The sequence below is a fragment of the Zalophus californianus genome, chromosome 2, assembly GCF_009762305.2.
Source record: "Zalophus californianus isolate mZalCal1 chromosome 2, mZalCal1.pri.v2, whole genome shotgun sequence".
In the NCBI taxonomy this organism is placed as follows: Eukaryota; Metazoa; Chordata; class Mammalia; order Carnivora; family Otariidae; genus Zalophus; species Zalophus californianus.
In genome coordinates, this window is record NC_045596.1 from 174733074 (window position 1) to 174748313 (window position 15240).

Here is a 15240-nt window from a genome sequence, read left to right on the forward strand (position 1 = left end):
AAGGCAGACGCTTAACCAACTGAGCCACCCAGGTGCCCCTCATCTTTTACTTCTTGTAAGTTTTTTTAAATTGAGGTGTACGTCACACAACATAGACTTCGCTATTTTAAAGTGTACACTTCCGCCATTTTAGGATATTCACTAGGTTGCACAATCATCACCATGATCTAATTCCAGAATATTCTCATGCCCTCAAGAAGAAACCTTGTCCCTACTGGCAATTAATCCCAGTGGGCCTGGCAGTTAACCCCCACCGGCCCTGTCAGCCACTCATGTACTTGTCTATGCATTTGCCTACTGTAGACATTCCACACAAATATGATATGTGGCCTTGTAGGTCTGGCTTCTTTTTCTTAGCATAGTGTTTTCCAGGTTCATCCATGTTGCAGCCTGTACCAGTGCTTCATTCCTTTGTATGCCTGAATTATATTCCGTTGTGTGGATATACCATTTTTTGTTTATCCATTTATCAGTTGATGGACAATTGAGTTATTGCCACTTTTTGGCTATTATGTACAATGCTGCTATGAACATCTGTGTACAAGTTTTTAAGTGAACATATGTTTTCAATTCTCTTGGATGTATACACCGAGGAGTAGAATATTTGGGTCATAGTTTAATTCTGTATTTAATTTTTTGAGGACTGTTGCCCACACTGGCTATACCTTCTCACCAGAAAGCAAATTACTTTTATTTATTTATTTATTTATTTATTTATTTATTTATTTATTTATTTATGTATTTTGAGAGAGAGAGAGCACCAGCAAGAGGGGCAGAGGGAGAGAGAGAGAAAATCTCAAGCAGAGTCTGCGCTGAGCTTGGATCCCCATGTGGGGTCAAATCTCACGACCCTGAGATCATGACCTGAGCTAAAACCAAGAGTCAGATGCTTAACCAACTGTGCCACCCAGGTGCCCTAAACAAATTACTTCTTATACTTCAAATATCTTAGGCATCTTTCTGTGCATAGAGATTAATAAAATTATTTTAACAGCTATTTTGTAGGCCATTACAAGAGGGCATCAAAATTTATTTAATCTCCTGGTAATGGACATTGTGTTGTTCTCAGTTTTTTACAATTTCTGCAGAGAGCTGTATTACATTTTACACATATCTTAACAAGTAAAGTTACTTGGTCAAAAGAGATACTTGTTCTAATTCTTTTATTGAGACATAAGTGACATACAATACACTGTACCCATTTCAAATACACAACCTGTTACGTTCTGATTATGTATACAACCATGAAATCCTCACTACAATCAAAATAATAAACATATGTCACCTGCAAAGTTTCCTTCCCTCTCTCACACCCATCCCCATCTTTACCCCTATCCCCAGGCAAACAATGACCTATTTTCCATCAATATAGTTAAGTTTGCATTTTCTAGAATTTTATATAACTGAGTCATACAGTATACACTCCTTTTTGTCTGGCTTCATTTACTCAGCATAATTTTTTTTTAAGTAATCCAAATGGTGTGTAACAATAGTTAATTCCTTTTTATTGCTAAATAGTATTCCATTGTATGGACATAGTATAATTTTAAATGTATCAATCGCCTGATGGACATTTGATTTGTTTCCAACATCTGGCTATTAAAATAAAGCTGCTATGAAAAGCTGTGTTCAGGTATTGTTATACACGTTTGCTTTCATTTTTCTTTAGCAATGGAATGGAATGACCAGATCATGGTGAGTATATGTTTAACTTTTTAAGAAACTGCCAAAATGTTCTCCAAAGTGTTTGTTCCATTTTACACTCCTTCACATCCTTGTCAATCCTTGGTATGGTCAGTTTTTCTCATTTTTGCCATTTGAATAGGTATGTAAGGGTAATTCATGTGGTTTAATTTGCTTTTCCCTAATGCCTACTGATGTTGTATATCTTTTCGTATGCTTATTTACTATCTACATTTCTTCTTAAGTGAAGTTGCAAATCTTTGCCTGTTTATTTACCAATTTTTGTATTGCCTTGTTTGAATTTTCAGTGTTCTTTATACAAGTCCTTTATCAGCTATATGACTTGCAAACATTTTCTCCCATTCTGTGGCTAGTCTTTTCATTCTCTTAGCAGTGCCTTTCAAAGACACTGAAGCTTTTAATTTTGATAAAGTTCAATGTATCAGTTTTTTTCTTGTAAATTGTTCCTTTGGTACCATTTCAAAGAACTCTATGCCTAATTCAAGGTCACAAAGATTTTCTTCAGTGTTTTCTTTCATAAGTTGTATAATTTTATGTATCATATTCAGGTTTATGATCCATTTTGAGTCCATTTTTGTACATGCTGTAAGATATGGATCTAATGTCATTGTGTAATGGTAGAATATTCAGTGGTTTTATCACCATTTTTTGCTAAGACTGTTCTTTTCCACTGATTTATCCTCACATCTTTGTTGAAAAATCAGTTGCCCCCTTATGGTGGGTCTATTTCTGAACTCTGTACTGTTCCATTGTTATACTATCTATCTTGGTGCCAATACCACACTATCTTGATTAAGAAGTCTTGAAATCAGGAAGTGTTAGTTTCTCAACTTTCATATTCTTTATAAAGCAATTTTACTATTCTAGTTTCTCTGCATTTCCAAATGAATTTGAGAATCAGTTTTCTCAATTTCTGCAGTAAAGCCTACTGGGATTTTGATGGGATTGCATTCAATTGATATACAAGTTTTGAAAGAAGTGGCATTATAACAATAATAATACTGAGTCTTCCAACCATCTATTACATTCTTCTTTAATATCTCTCATGAATTGTAGTTTTAAATGTACAAGCCTTGCACATCTTTTTTCAAATTTATTAAGTATTTCATAATTTTTATATTATTAAAAATCATGTTATTTTTGTAATTTTGTAATTTGTTACTTATTGTTCATTCCTAGTCTATAAAAATACAACTGATATTGTATATTTTGTATACAACTGATTTTTATATTTTATATTTTATATCCTGCCAAAATCTATATATCTATATATGCATATGTATTATTGGACTACATATATTTAATAGTTAGCAGGATACTCTACTTGATTCTTTGGTCTGTAGGATAACATTTACTAAAGGGATGCTTGGGTGGCTCAGTGGGTTGGGTATTTGACTCTTGATCTCGGCTCAGATCTTGACCTCAGGGTCGTGAGTTTGAGTCCTATGTTGGGCTCCACACTGGGCATGGAGTCTACTTTAAAAAAAAATTTGGGGGGGGAGGCAAGTTCCATATCTCTGAAACTACCCCCCCAAGCAAAGATAGTAAATCAAAAATAATATCATATTTCAGGGAGGAATGGCAGAAATTAATTCTCCCCTTAAAGACCTAAATGATGCAGGGATTAGCGGCCCACATCATACATCTTTTTAATTCTCCAATCTGGCTCCTTCCAAAACAGAATCATGGAAGATGGCATGAATTACCTCAAACTCAACAAAATACTGGCCCAAATTGCACCTGCAGTGTCAGATGTGGTATCTTTGTTGGAGCACACTTAACACTGCCTCTGGTACATAGTATGTGACCATTCAGCCGTCAGATTCATTCTTTGTCATCTCTATCAGAAAGTTCACATTGACTTAGGCCACACTGACTTAGGCCAGACAATAGTATGCATTTACTGTCTTATTAGAGGACTATGCTAACCATTTCACTCTCTGTCAAAATACAGCCCAGAGGGAACTGAAACATTTGAGATTGAGCACAAGCCAGGGCAAAGGGCAAAAGTAAGCGACACAAGCAGTTGCCCCAGACTCCAATGTCATTCGCCACGATTGCACCATCGTCAGTCCCACAGCTCACAGCTAGGGCTACATAGGGGGACCTTTGTGAACAGCTCACAGAGAAGGAAAAAGACAGGTTTGTTTCATGGAAGATTTGGCTCAGTATGTGGGTACAAGTCAGAAACGGACTGTGGCCATACTACATATCCCCTCAGGGATGGCTCTGAAGATCAGTGGTGAAGGGAAGTCTTCCCCATGGGCAGAGTTTCACTTGGAGCACTTCATTCACCTTGTGTGAAGGGAAAGTGGCCCAAGGAAAGACTGTATAGTCTCATGGACATGGACATGTGGTTTGACTGTTTGGTCAAGAGCTTAAAATGAGAAGGCTTGGAGCACTGAGGATAGGGAGGTCTGGGGAAGAAGCTTATGGATGGACATACGGGAAAGGCAAGAAGTGTGGAGATCTTTGTATTTTTTATTCATATCCGCCAGAGAATATTAATCAAGGGAGAGGACCTAAGAAACCAAGTCGCTAGAACAACCCACACACAAATCTCAGAGTCTCAGAGCCTTTTTCCCAAAGGAACTTACCTATGGCAAATACACAGTCTTTGGTTCTTTATCTGATTATATTCTGTACCAAACAGTGCATTTTCTCCCAAAATCATAATTTTGATATCAGAAGAGTGTCCATATTTTTCATTTGTATATAGTAGGGTACCATTTGTACAAAGACAGGGAAACTATTATAGGGGCACCTGGGTGGGTCAGTCAGTTAAGCATCTGCCTTCGGCTGGGGTCATGATCCCAGGGTCCCGGGATCGAGCCCCACATCGGGCTCCCTGTTCAGGTGGGAAACCTGCTTCTCCCTCTCCCACTTCCCCTGCTTGTGTTCCTCTCTCCCTATCTCTCTCTGTCAAATAAATAAAATCTTTTTTAAAAATTCAATATATATATATAATATACTCACAGCTGCTTTCATAAACAGAAAATATTCCTGGAAGGACATACCAGAAACAATGGACAATCGGTGCCTTAGGGAAGCAGAATTGTGTGACAGATTAAAAAGGAGCCCTTCTTACTGTACACACTCTTACTTTTCCTGAAACCATGCACAATGAACTTCAAAATAAATTAGAAAAAGTAAATTTGACCAAAAAAGAAAATTCTAAAAGAATGAGTCACTTTTTCAGACAAAATTTCTTTGTCCTCTTTCCTCATCTATAATTCCATACTCACAGAAGTTGCCACAAAAGCCCTTATCCATCCATCTTCAGGATCTTCAAAATTAGTTTCAGACAAACTCCATTTACACAAGCTCTTCGATCTCCCTAGTTACTTCCTTTCCGTATCTATTCTTTGTCATCTAGTAAAGCTTTTTTTTTCTGATGCAATCTCACTGATCTCCCCAGGTTCTCCAGGTTCTTCATTTATTTGTTTTTCAGGTTCTTCATTTATTTGTTTTTCCACTTTGACCATTATCCACATGAACTTAGACCAGTAATAACCTAAGCTTCTTCCTCCCAAGAGGTGAGCGGAGAGATTAGAAACAATTAAAATCTAATATATTTTATTTTCTCATTATAATATCTCCTTTTTAGGATTGCTATTAATTTTAATGTCTTGGTTTAAGAGAGTATCTCCAGTACCTAAGACAGGACCTGGCACATGATTGATGCTTATAATTTATTGAGTTAAATGAAAGAATGAAATTAGTAAATAAACAATACACTCTGTTCAGAGGTCAGCTCATTTTTTTCTATGCAACTTTAAAATAAATGTTGCCACAGGAAGTCTGTAGCCCCAGTATCTGTGCTTGCAAGTCCCCTAAATGTGATCTGGAGATACCCTACTCCTGGCTGGAGACACATGTTGTTAGATGCTTCCCACTATGGGGATATTTTTGTTTGTTCTGTTTTTGTTTTACCAGATCATCTGTTTATGCTAAAAGAATATAACTTAGGAACAGCTAGATGGAGGAGATAGATACACAGGGCAAGGTATGGAGAAGGGGGCCAGGGCCACGGGGCACGGTGGTGGAGACCTGTCATGCCCTCTCTGGGCACCCCATTCTTGCAGCACCTCCAAGTGTCCACCAAACTCGAAGCTCTCTGAACCCCAACCTTTGGGGGTTTCATGGAAACTTCATCACAGGGGCACCATTGATTAAAGCATTGGCCATTAGTGATTGAACTCAATCTCTAGCCTCTCTCGGCAGGGGTGGTTCCCCTGGCAACCGGCCCCCAGCCGCAGGTGCTTTCCAAAAGTCAGGTCATTAACATAAACTCAGGTGTAGTTAAAAGGAACTTGTTAAGAATAACCAAAGACACCTTTATCACTTGTATTCTCACGCTCTTTTCACTTAGGAAATTTCAAGGGTTTTAGGAGCACTTAGGAGCCAGGAATGAGACAAAGACCAACACCATAGTGATATTTAATGATATTGCAGAGGTAGCTTGCTGTGCTTCGTGATTTCTCTGAATTCTCTCATCTCTCTGTGTCCCATTGCTGTTGCTGTTAAAAGCGTTTTGGCTTGGTGTCCGTGCGCTCCATGCCTCTCTCAAATCAGCTCGAAGGCTAGGGCTGCTAAATTGGAAAATGTCCTTGTCTCTCAGGACACTACTTCTACAACTGCTTGATTTGTAGGTCTCAAAGCAGAAGCGTGAAAATTTTTAAATTTCCTCACAGTTCTCAAAGGAGGCCGGAGAGTGAAAGAAACACTAACATCCACGGCACAGATTGGGTATTCTTTCCTCCAGACTAACAAAGTGGAGGTACTAACAGAAACTGGATCATCTGCTTTCTCTATTCTGTCCTTTCGTTTCTGCCCAGTAAGCAAAGGTCTAAGTACTGAAAATCACTAATTATATTCTGAATCCCTCATATAGGAGTAGCAATTATGTATTAGTGAAGATCTTCAAGCTGAAGACTGCTTTCTACTTAGCAGAGAACACCCTCTCCTACTTATTCAGAAACTACTATATCATTTATTTATCACATACCCACCATATGCTAGACACTATGTTATTATAAGTAACTTCCTTTAATGTATCTTTGTGTGTGTGTGTGTGTGTGTGTGTGTGTGCATTTCTTCATTCATTACAGGAGAAGAAAAATCTGGTAGCAGGAGAAAAAAAAATGTAACAGGGATTTATCCCTCCTGACTTGCTGGGGTCCTCAGCAATGAGGACAAAGAAACTGAAGGGTTCGTGTAATCAGCTTTGATTTTCTACAGATGGAGCATTGTTATTTAAATATAATTTCTTTCTTTATGTTGTAGTTCCTGGTTTTAAAAGAGGGTTTCGTGGTTGAGCTAAAACTAGATACACAGCATCAGTCATTGAAACTCTCACTTGTTAATTATATGAGAAAACATTGCACCCTGTGTATGGATTTGAAATCACTGGCCAAATTCCAACTTTGTGAAAGATGCGGTATAAGCAGAAGTATGTCTCACCACCAAGTAACCCGAATGCAACTATGTGATTTTGCTATGTCAGTACTTGAAGTGATATATACTTCTACATGCAAATTTACTGAGTCTTAAAGGGAAATAAGAGGGTTGCTCACCAAAATCCCTACAATCTAATTTTAGGACATTTTCCTCCTTTATAAAAGAAACCCCATACCCATTTGCTGTCAACCCCCATCCTTCCCCCATCCCCCACTCTGATCACTTCCCTGCCTTAGGCAACAGTTACTTTACTTTCTGTCTCTACTGATTTTCCTATTCTGGACATTTCATATAAATGGAATCAAGGCTCATCCATGTTGTAGCATGAGTCAGTACTTCATTTATAAAGAAGGTTTTTTTAATATCCAAAAATCAAGTAAATTCTTTGTGAGGTAATGAATAAGGTATATGGAAGAGAAACACATAATTCAGTTATGTACCAAATATCTTATTTTGATCGTGTCAAGGTCAGGATTTTTAATTTGCACATTTTGATAGACAGCTGTGTAGGTTCAGAAAATGATAATTAAAGAGAAAGACTAAAATAAGACATGTTTTATACATTAAATTCGGTGATGTATTTCTCCACTTTTGAAAATTCACAGGTATTATGGAAAGATGATGGTTTAATACATTCACAAAGAAAAAAATCTGAAGGGTTGAAGAAAATGGGTACTTGAAAACTGACAAAGAGATTGCTTTTCTTTAATCAAATTCCAAACAGAGGTCTGAAAACTCATTTTAGGGTAAGAATATTCAGTTGCCTCATAAATAAAGCAAGGTCACGGGTTTTCCATTGTGTAAAGGGAACATGAAAAATATCATGCCTATTGTCAGCTGCCCTTAGGGCCCCAGACAAGAATAATATCTTTCAGCAATTCACCCCTCATTCTTCTCAATTTTTCATAGATCCCTTCACGGTTCTTTGTTCTAACCTTCCTTTGACTTTCGGTTACCTTCTTGCCCTGTTCCTGATCTGCTTTCCTATGTCAGATGCATTTGCATGGAGAAAGATAACACAAGTCACAGGGCACAAAAATGCCCAAGTGACCTTTTCTTCTCCAGAAGCCTAAAGTGACAACCTCATCATTGTGGGTTTGCCCAGGCTCCACACGAGGCCAGCTGAGCCTTGATTAAGGCTTCAACAAATCAGGATGCCAATCACAAATAACAATTAAATAAGCCTATGTTTAATATTTTCAAAACTCTGATAGCTATGGTGGTATAAATTTTTAAAATAATTGGACTGACTGACACTTATTGTATAAGTTAGTATTGCTTTTATTTTGTACCACACAATGGTGAGGTGTTGCCAACTGATCTCAGCCACTTTAGTATGCACAACACTTATGTTCTTTTGGAAAGATGACAGTAGCCACCTAAGAAGTTTGCCTGGAATAAAGATTAGCACTCCCCCACAAACTTGGCCCCTGGCTATGAAGAAAGGAGCCTGCGGACGACATTCTGCCAACACACACACATTCACCATCTAACCATTGACTAAAGCAGGCAAGCACAAAAGCCATTCATACCGCTTGTTCGGAGCTCAAAAGAAATTCCTGCTTGCCTGCTTTTTTCTTTCCTTCCTTCCTTCCTTCCTTCCTTCCTTCCTTCCTTCCTTCTTTCCTTCCTCTCTCTCTCTCTCTTGTTTCTTTTGTCCAGGTGCTCTAACCACTCTAGGCAGGCACGGCAGGACATAACACAAGAATCCTCTGAGCCTAAGGTTACACACCGAAGAAATACACACTATGGGAATCTGTTGATTTTTATATCCTATATGTGCAAGCGTGGGGAGTGTCTCTGAAACATCTCACAAATCAATACATAGATTTATATCAAACTGTTAATGTCTCTCTCTCCTGATAGAAGTATCACTTTGGTTATCAACAATTCATTAAAAACTGTTGGAAACTTAGAATCCCTTTTCTTAAATCGTGTTAAATTTCATAAGTGGTATGCAAACAAAATTTGTGTTATGAAAATCTGGTTTCAGGCCACTTTTTTAAAGTGTAGATCCTCTCCTGTCCTATTCACAGTCCTGAACTACCATGAAGACTAACTCACTCATTCACTTTTTAAAGACAATCCCCCCCAGAGGGAAGAGCATTACTGGCAGGGGGAACAAGGGCAAAGACCTGCAGGCAGGACTGTACCTGGCAAGTTGAAGGAAGAGGAGGGAAGTCAGGGTAGTTGGCAAGAGTGAACGAGAGAATAGATAAGATCCGAGTGTTGAGGGGTCGAGGAGACGGATCGTGCAGTGGTGTGTAGACCGTCTTAAGGACTTTGACTCCGAGTGAGATGAGAAGCTACTGGAGCATTTTAAGCATGTGAGTGCCACGATCTGACATACATTTTCATAGAACCAAACAAGCCACAGAGGGCAAGGTGGAAGCAAAGAAAACCGTTAGGAGGCTTTTGGAGTGACCCAGGCAAGAGATGAGGATAAGTATGTCTGGAAGATAGAGCCAACAGGGTTTGGATACTGTATGTGAGATACGAGAGAAAAGGGGGACCCAGTTGTCTAAAAAGTGAATCCCTTCCAAAAAAGAGATAATATATCTTTAAAACCATATTGCAATTTTACATGTCATGTGTGTGAACTACAGCAACATAGTACCTTTGCATTTGGCATTCTAAAGCCTTCTCATATTTATCTCCTTTTTCTTCATGTATCTTTGTCAGGTAACCCAAGAATCTCTGCTACTATATTATGTAAACATACATATGCATATATAAAATACCTCTGCCTATCCATATGCAAAACACCGAAGCAATAAGCTGGCTTCCTCAAATTTATGTGACACATTATTTCTTACTCTCATTCCAAACATTTTTTTTCTTTTCATCCCCATGCCCAGCCACATCACCATTATCATCCGCGTGCTATGAAAGCTTACATGAATGGATGGGTATCACTTTCAACTTTTAAGAACTTTCAGACATAAAAAGTGTCTCCTGCTGTCCCTTCAAAATGAGGTGACTGTGGTGTAAAAGTTTTCGAAAGATGATTAGTCAGGAAAAAATTTATTTCAATCTAACACATTTTTGGCCAATTATTATTAGGCTTTTAATATCAAGTCATGTAATTTTGTAGACATTTGCAAGTTAAATTTTCACAAGGCTGAGCTCTTTTCTGGCATGTTTTACACGTCTTTAAAGCTCACCAACCCTGTTCATGTTCCAGCTCTGCTGTATATTAGCTGTACGATCTCGGACATTTTTTCATTGTATAATGAAGACAATAATAGTGCCTACTTCATTAGATTATTGGGGATTAAATGACGTGCAGAATAATGTATGGCACATTGTAAACACTAAAAAAATAATATCTTCAGGGGCACCTGGGTGGCTCAGTCGTTAACCGTCTGCCTTCGGCTCACGTCATGGTCCCAGGGTCCTGGGATCGAGCCCCGCATCGGGCTCCCTGCTCAGCGGGGAAGCCTGCTTCTCCCTCTCCCACTCCCCCTGCTTGTGTTCCCTCTCTGGCTGTGTCTCTCTCTGTCAAATAAATAAATAAAATCTTTAAATAATAATAATAATAATAATAATATCTTCAGCCACCACCACTGCCATCATCATCATCATCAGGCTACCAGAGTCTGTTAGTTGGTAAGTCTTAAAATCTTAACTTGTTTCTACCCAATGCAAAAACAACCATTCGTTGCAGTCAGTTTATTAAAAATATCACTCCACCTAGTACAGACAAAACACCAGTTGTCTCTTTGATTTTTTCCTCCACTTTCAGCTGATTGTTTTTGGCATTACAGAGGAACAGACAACAGAAAGAAACTTTGCTTTTCCATCTAGCTGGTGTCTTTTTCCTTTGGGAAAATTGCTGCCGAAGGAATAGTCACTTAAACAGCAAGGGATGGCTCTTCTCTTTCAGGGCAATCCCTTCTTGTTCTAGACATTATCAGCCCGCTGGTTAGGTAGCAACAGAAACAGGTCAGTGCAAGTGCTTAGCGTTTGTATTTGAGGCTTTCTCTCTCCCTCTCATCACCAACCTGTAGAAAGTTGTCTGAACAAAGCAAATTCATTCACTGCAAAAATGAAACAAAAAAAAAACTTCAAGCTTGAATTTCTGCCCATTTTTACCATAAAAGGATGATTTCAAACAAAATTCCCTTTCTCTACCAAGATAAAGCAAATTTGTTTTGCCCTTTGCCCTGTATGTTCTATGGATTTCTTACACAAAATTCAAGCAATATCTTCCATCTGTCTTTTAAGGTTTAAGAAAGCCACTCATCTTATAAATAATGTTCCATGGTGGGGAGAGGAAAAAAGGACCATTCTGAATGATGATTACTTTAATCCCAAACATGAGCTTCTGGACCAGAAAACATTAAAATACTTTAAGAAGTATCACCTTAGGTCTTTATTCCTCACTTCTCCGTATCTTTTCCCCAAAAGCAAAATCTTAGGTCGACAAACTTCTCACTTGGAAATTGTTCATTCACAGTATTTTCATCTTGTTTTCAGGTTAAATGTTGACTTCTCACCACTGTATCCCTGGCACCTAGCACATAAGTAACCATTACCTGAAAATAATAATGCCGAATGATTTATTTTTTTAACTTTTATTTTTAAAAAATGCCCAACTTTAAAAAAAAAAGCTCGACTTTGTTTTTTTTTTACTTTTGTTCTTCCAAGTTTTTATTTAAATTCCAGTTAGTTAACATATAGTGTAATATTAGTTTCAGGTGTAGAATTTAAGCGATTCATCACTTCCATACAACACCCTGTGCTCATCACTCCAAGTGCGCTCCTTAACCCATCGCCCATTTAACCTGTTCTCCCACCCACGTCCCCTCCAGCAACCCTCAGTTTATTCTCTATAATTAAGAGTCTGTTCTAGGGTTTGCCTCACTCTTTTTTCCCCTCTATGTTCATCTGTCTTGTCTCTTAAATTCCACATATGGGTGAAATCATAAAGTATTTGTCTTTTCTCTGACTGACTGATTTCATTTAACATTATACTCTCTAGCTCCATTTATGTCGTTGCAAATGGCAGGATTTCATTCTTTTTCATGGCCAAGTAATATTCCATTATATATATTTTATATATATATAATATTTACATACACCCCACATCTTCATCAATCAATGGACATTGGGGCTTTTTTTCATAATTTGGCTATTGTTGATAATGCTGCCATAAACATCAGGGTACATGTATCTCTTCGATTGAAATCAGTATTTTTGTATCCTTTGGGTAAACACCTAGTAATGCAATTGCTGGGTCATAGGGTAGTTCTATTTTTAACTTTGTTTTTTGTTTGTTTGTTTTGGTTTTTTGTTTCCGAGTAGGCTCCATGCCCAGTGTGGAGCCCAATGTGGGGCTTGAATTCACGAGCCCAATGTGGGGCTTGAGATCAAGATCTGAGCTGAGATCGAGAGTCGAACGCTTAACCAACTGAACCACCGAGGCACCCCTCTATTTTTAACTTCGTGAGGAACCTCTGTACAGTTTTCCACAATGGCTGCACCAGTTTGCATTCCCATCAACAGTGTAAGAGGGGTCCCTTTCTCTGCATCCTCACCAACATATGTTGTTTCCTGTGTTAACTTTAGCCATTCTGACAGGTGTGAGGTGATATCCAATTACAGTTTTAATTTATACTTCCCTGATGATCAGTGATATTGAGCATCTTTTCATGTGTCTGTGGGCCATCTGTATGTCTTCTTGGAAAAAAATATTTATTCATGTCTTCTGCTCATTTTTTAACTGGATTATTTGGTTTTTTGGATGTTGAGTTTTATAAGTCCTTTACATATTTTAGATACTAACTCTTTAACAGATATGTCATTTGCAAATATCTTCTCCCATTCCAAAGGTTGCCTTTTAGTTTTGTTGATTGTTTCCTTCACTGTGCAGACGCTTTTTATCTTGATTTCTTTTTTTTTAAAGATATGTACAATGTAGGCATATAATCAAAGAAGAATTCTTAGAAAAATCACTCCACTTGAGGACTTAAAAGTAGACAATGCAATCTTGCAAATTACTATTCTTCTACTTGCTCAGGCGAAGTGGTGATTTATTAAAGACAAATATAAAAAGATCAATTAGTACCTATGTTAAGCACTTGGTAAAATCAGAGAGGATACCCTTTCTGGGCTAGGCCAAACTTTGGTTCTTTTAAATAAATTATAAAAAAAAGTTTTGGGTGCCTGGGTGGCTCAGTCGTTAAGCATCTGCCTTCAGCTCAGGTCATGGTTCCAGGGTCCTGGGTTCGAGCCCCACATTGGGCCCCTGCTTGGCGGGAAGCCTGCTTGTCCCTCTCCCACCCCCGCTGCTTGTGTTCCCTCTCTATGTCTCTGTCAAATAAATAAATAAAATCTTTTTTAAAAAGTTTTAAAACACCAAAAGACTCAGAGACCAATAAAAAGAATTTTTAACACCTGCTAATTGTCTAACCAAAACAGAATTAAACAACTCTCAAGTGTTGTCACACCAGTTTTAGCCTTCTGTTTTTGGGAGTTCTTCCTTTCTTCATATGTTTAATCAGATGTAGCCCTCCCCACAACTCAACAAAAAGGCAAACACAATGATTCTCACCTGCGGTGGTTTTCCTCTACTACAAGGGGAGAAAGCATCTGGCCCTTTGTAAAACTTCTAAATGCAGGGGCACCTGGCTGGTTCATTTGGTGGAACATGTGACTCTTGATCTCGGAGTTGTAAGTTTAAGCCCCACCTGGGGTGTAGAGATTGTTTAAAAATACAATCTTAAAAAAAAAAAAAAAAAGCTGATGCAGAAAAGATGGGCAACAATGACATCTGACTGTATTTCTATTACAGTTAAGAAGGGTTAAGAAGGGTGCAGTGGATGGGTCCCTCTCTATTCTTTAGTACTAATATTCTTATTTCTGTTAGTTCAAATATTAGTACAATATTAATATAGTTCAGTTTATACTAATATTAGCACAAATATTAATGATTTCCCAAAGGAACTTGGCAAACCTCACACATTCCATTTGTGGTGATAATGCAAATTTTTTTTTCCAAGAAGAGTGCACACAGATCTTGATGAGACTTGCTTAAGAAAACTAGTCAACAGTCACAGTTTCGTATTTCTATTTTTTTTCCCAAAAGAGAAGGGGAAATGAATGTATAATGAGTATCAATAAGCTCAGGACTAAAAAGTAATTTTACCAAAGGTCTTCTAGAATAGAACTCCAATATTTAAATAAAATCTTTACATTAAAAAACATGTTAACTGACTTTATGTAAATAGATTTACTTTCTAAGTGCTGCTAGGGTCATTCCTATTTAAGGGGGTCTGTGGAACATTTTTTTGAAATTGAAGAATCCCTTTGTGATATGAATCTTATTAACTGAACAACTTGGGTGTATATTGAATTTTTTTGGTAGAGAATTCATCAACGGATAAGTGATTTGTGGTTCACTATAGAATGGTCAGTATGTTGAATGTAATACTATTCAGCAATGAAATGGACCAAATTACATCATTGCAGCTATTCCCCAAAGACCATTATGACAATTTGACCACCAAAAAAACCCACAAACATCCATGGATCCAAACTTGTCCCAGGAAATGGCTGGCCACAGAATACCCTCCATCTAACACTGAACACTCCTTCCTCTTGAAATATCCCCAAACTGCTCACATTCCCCCTTGCAGGGTACCAACGACTACAAAATACTTGAAAACCAATTAGAAAGTCTCCCTGCTTCTCCAAATCCCACCTTAATAGAAAACTTCCCAGTCAGGGACTGTTCAGTATTTCCTCTTTTTTGCTCCCTAAAACTTACTTTCCCTTCTAATATATCTGAATCCTTGCTGAAGCAAAATGATGACAGATGGGCTCCCTTGCCAAGAGTAAATGAATAAACGTCTTTGTTAATTTTGCCTCAGATTTAGTTTTATCTTTGACATGATATACACAAGAACATGGATGAATCTCAAAAACCTGAAGTTGCTTGAAAGAATCCAAACACTGTATGATTCCATTTATATAAAATTCTGGAGTAGGCAAAACTAAGCTATGATGATAGAAATCAGCTTAGTGGTTGCCACTGGGAATGGAATTGACTGGAAAAGTCCCGAAGGATCTTTC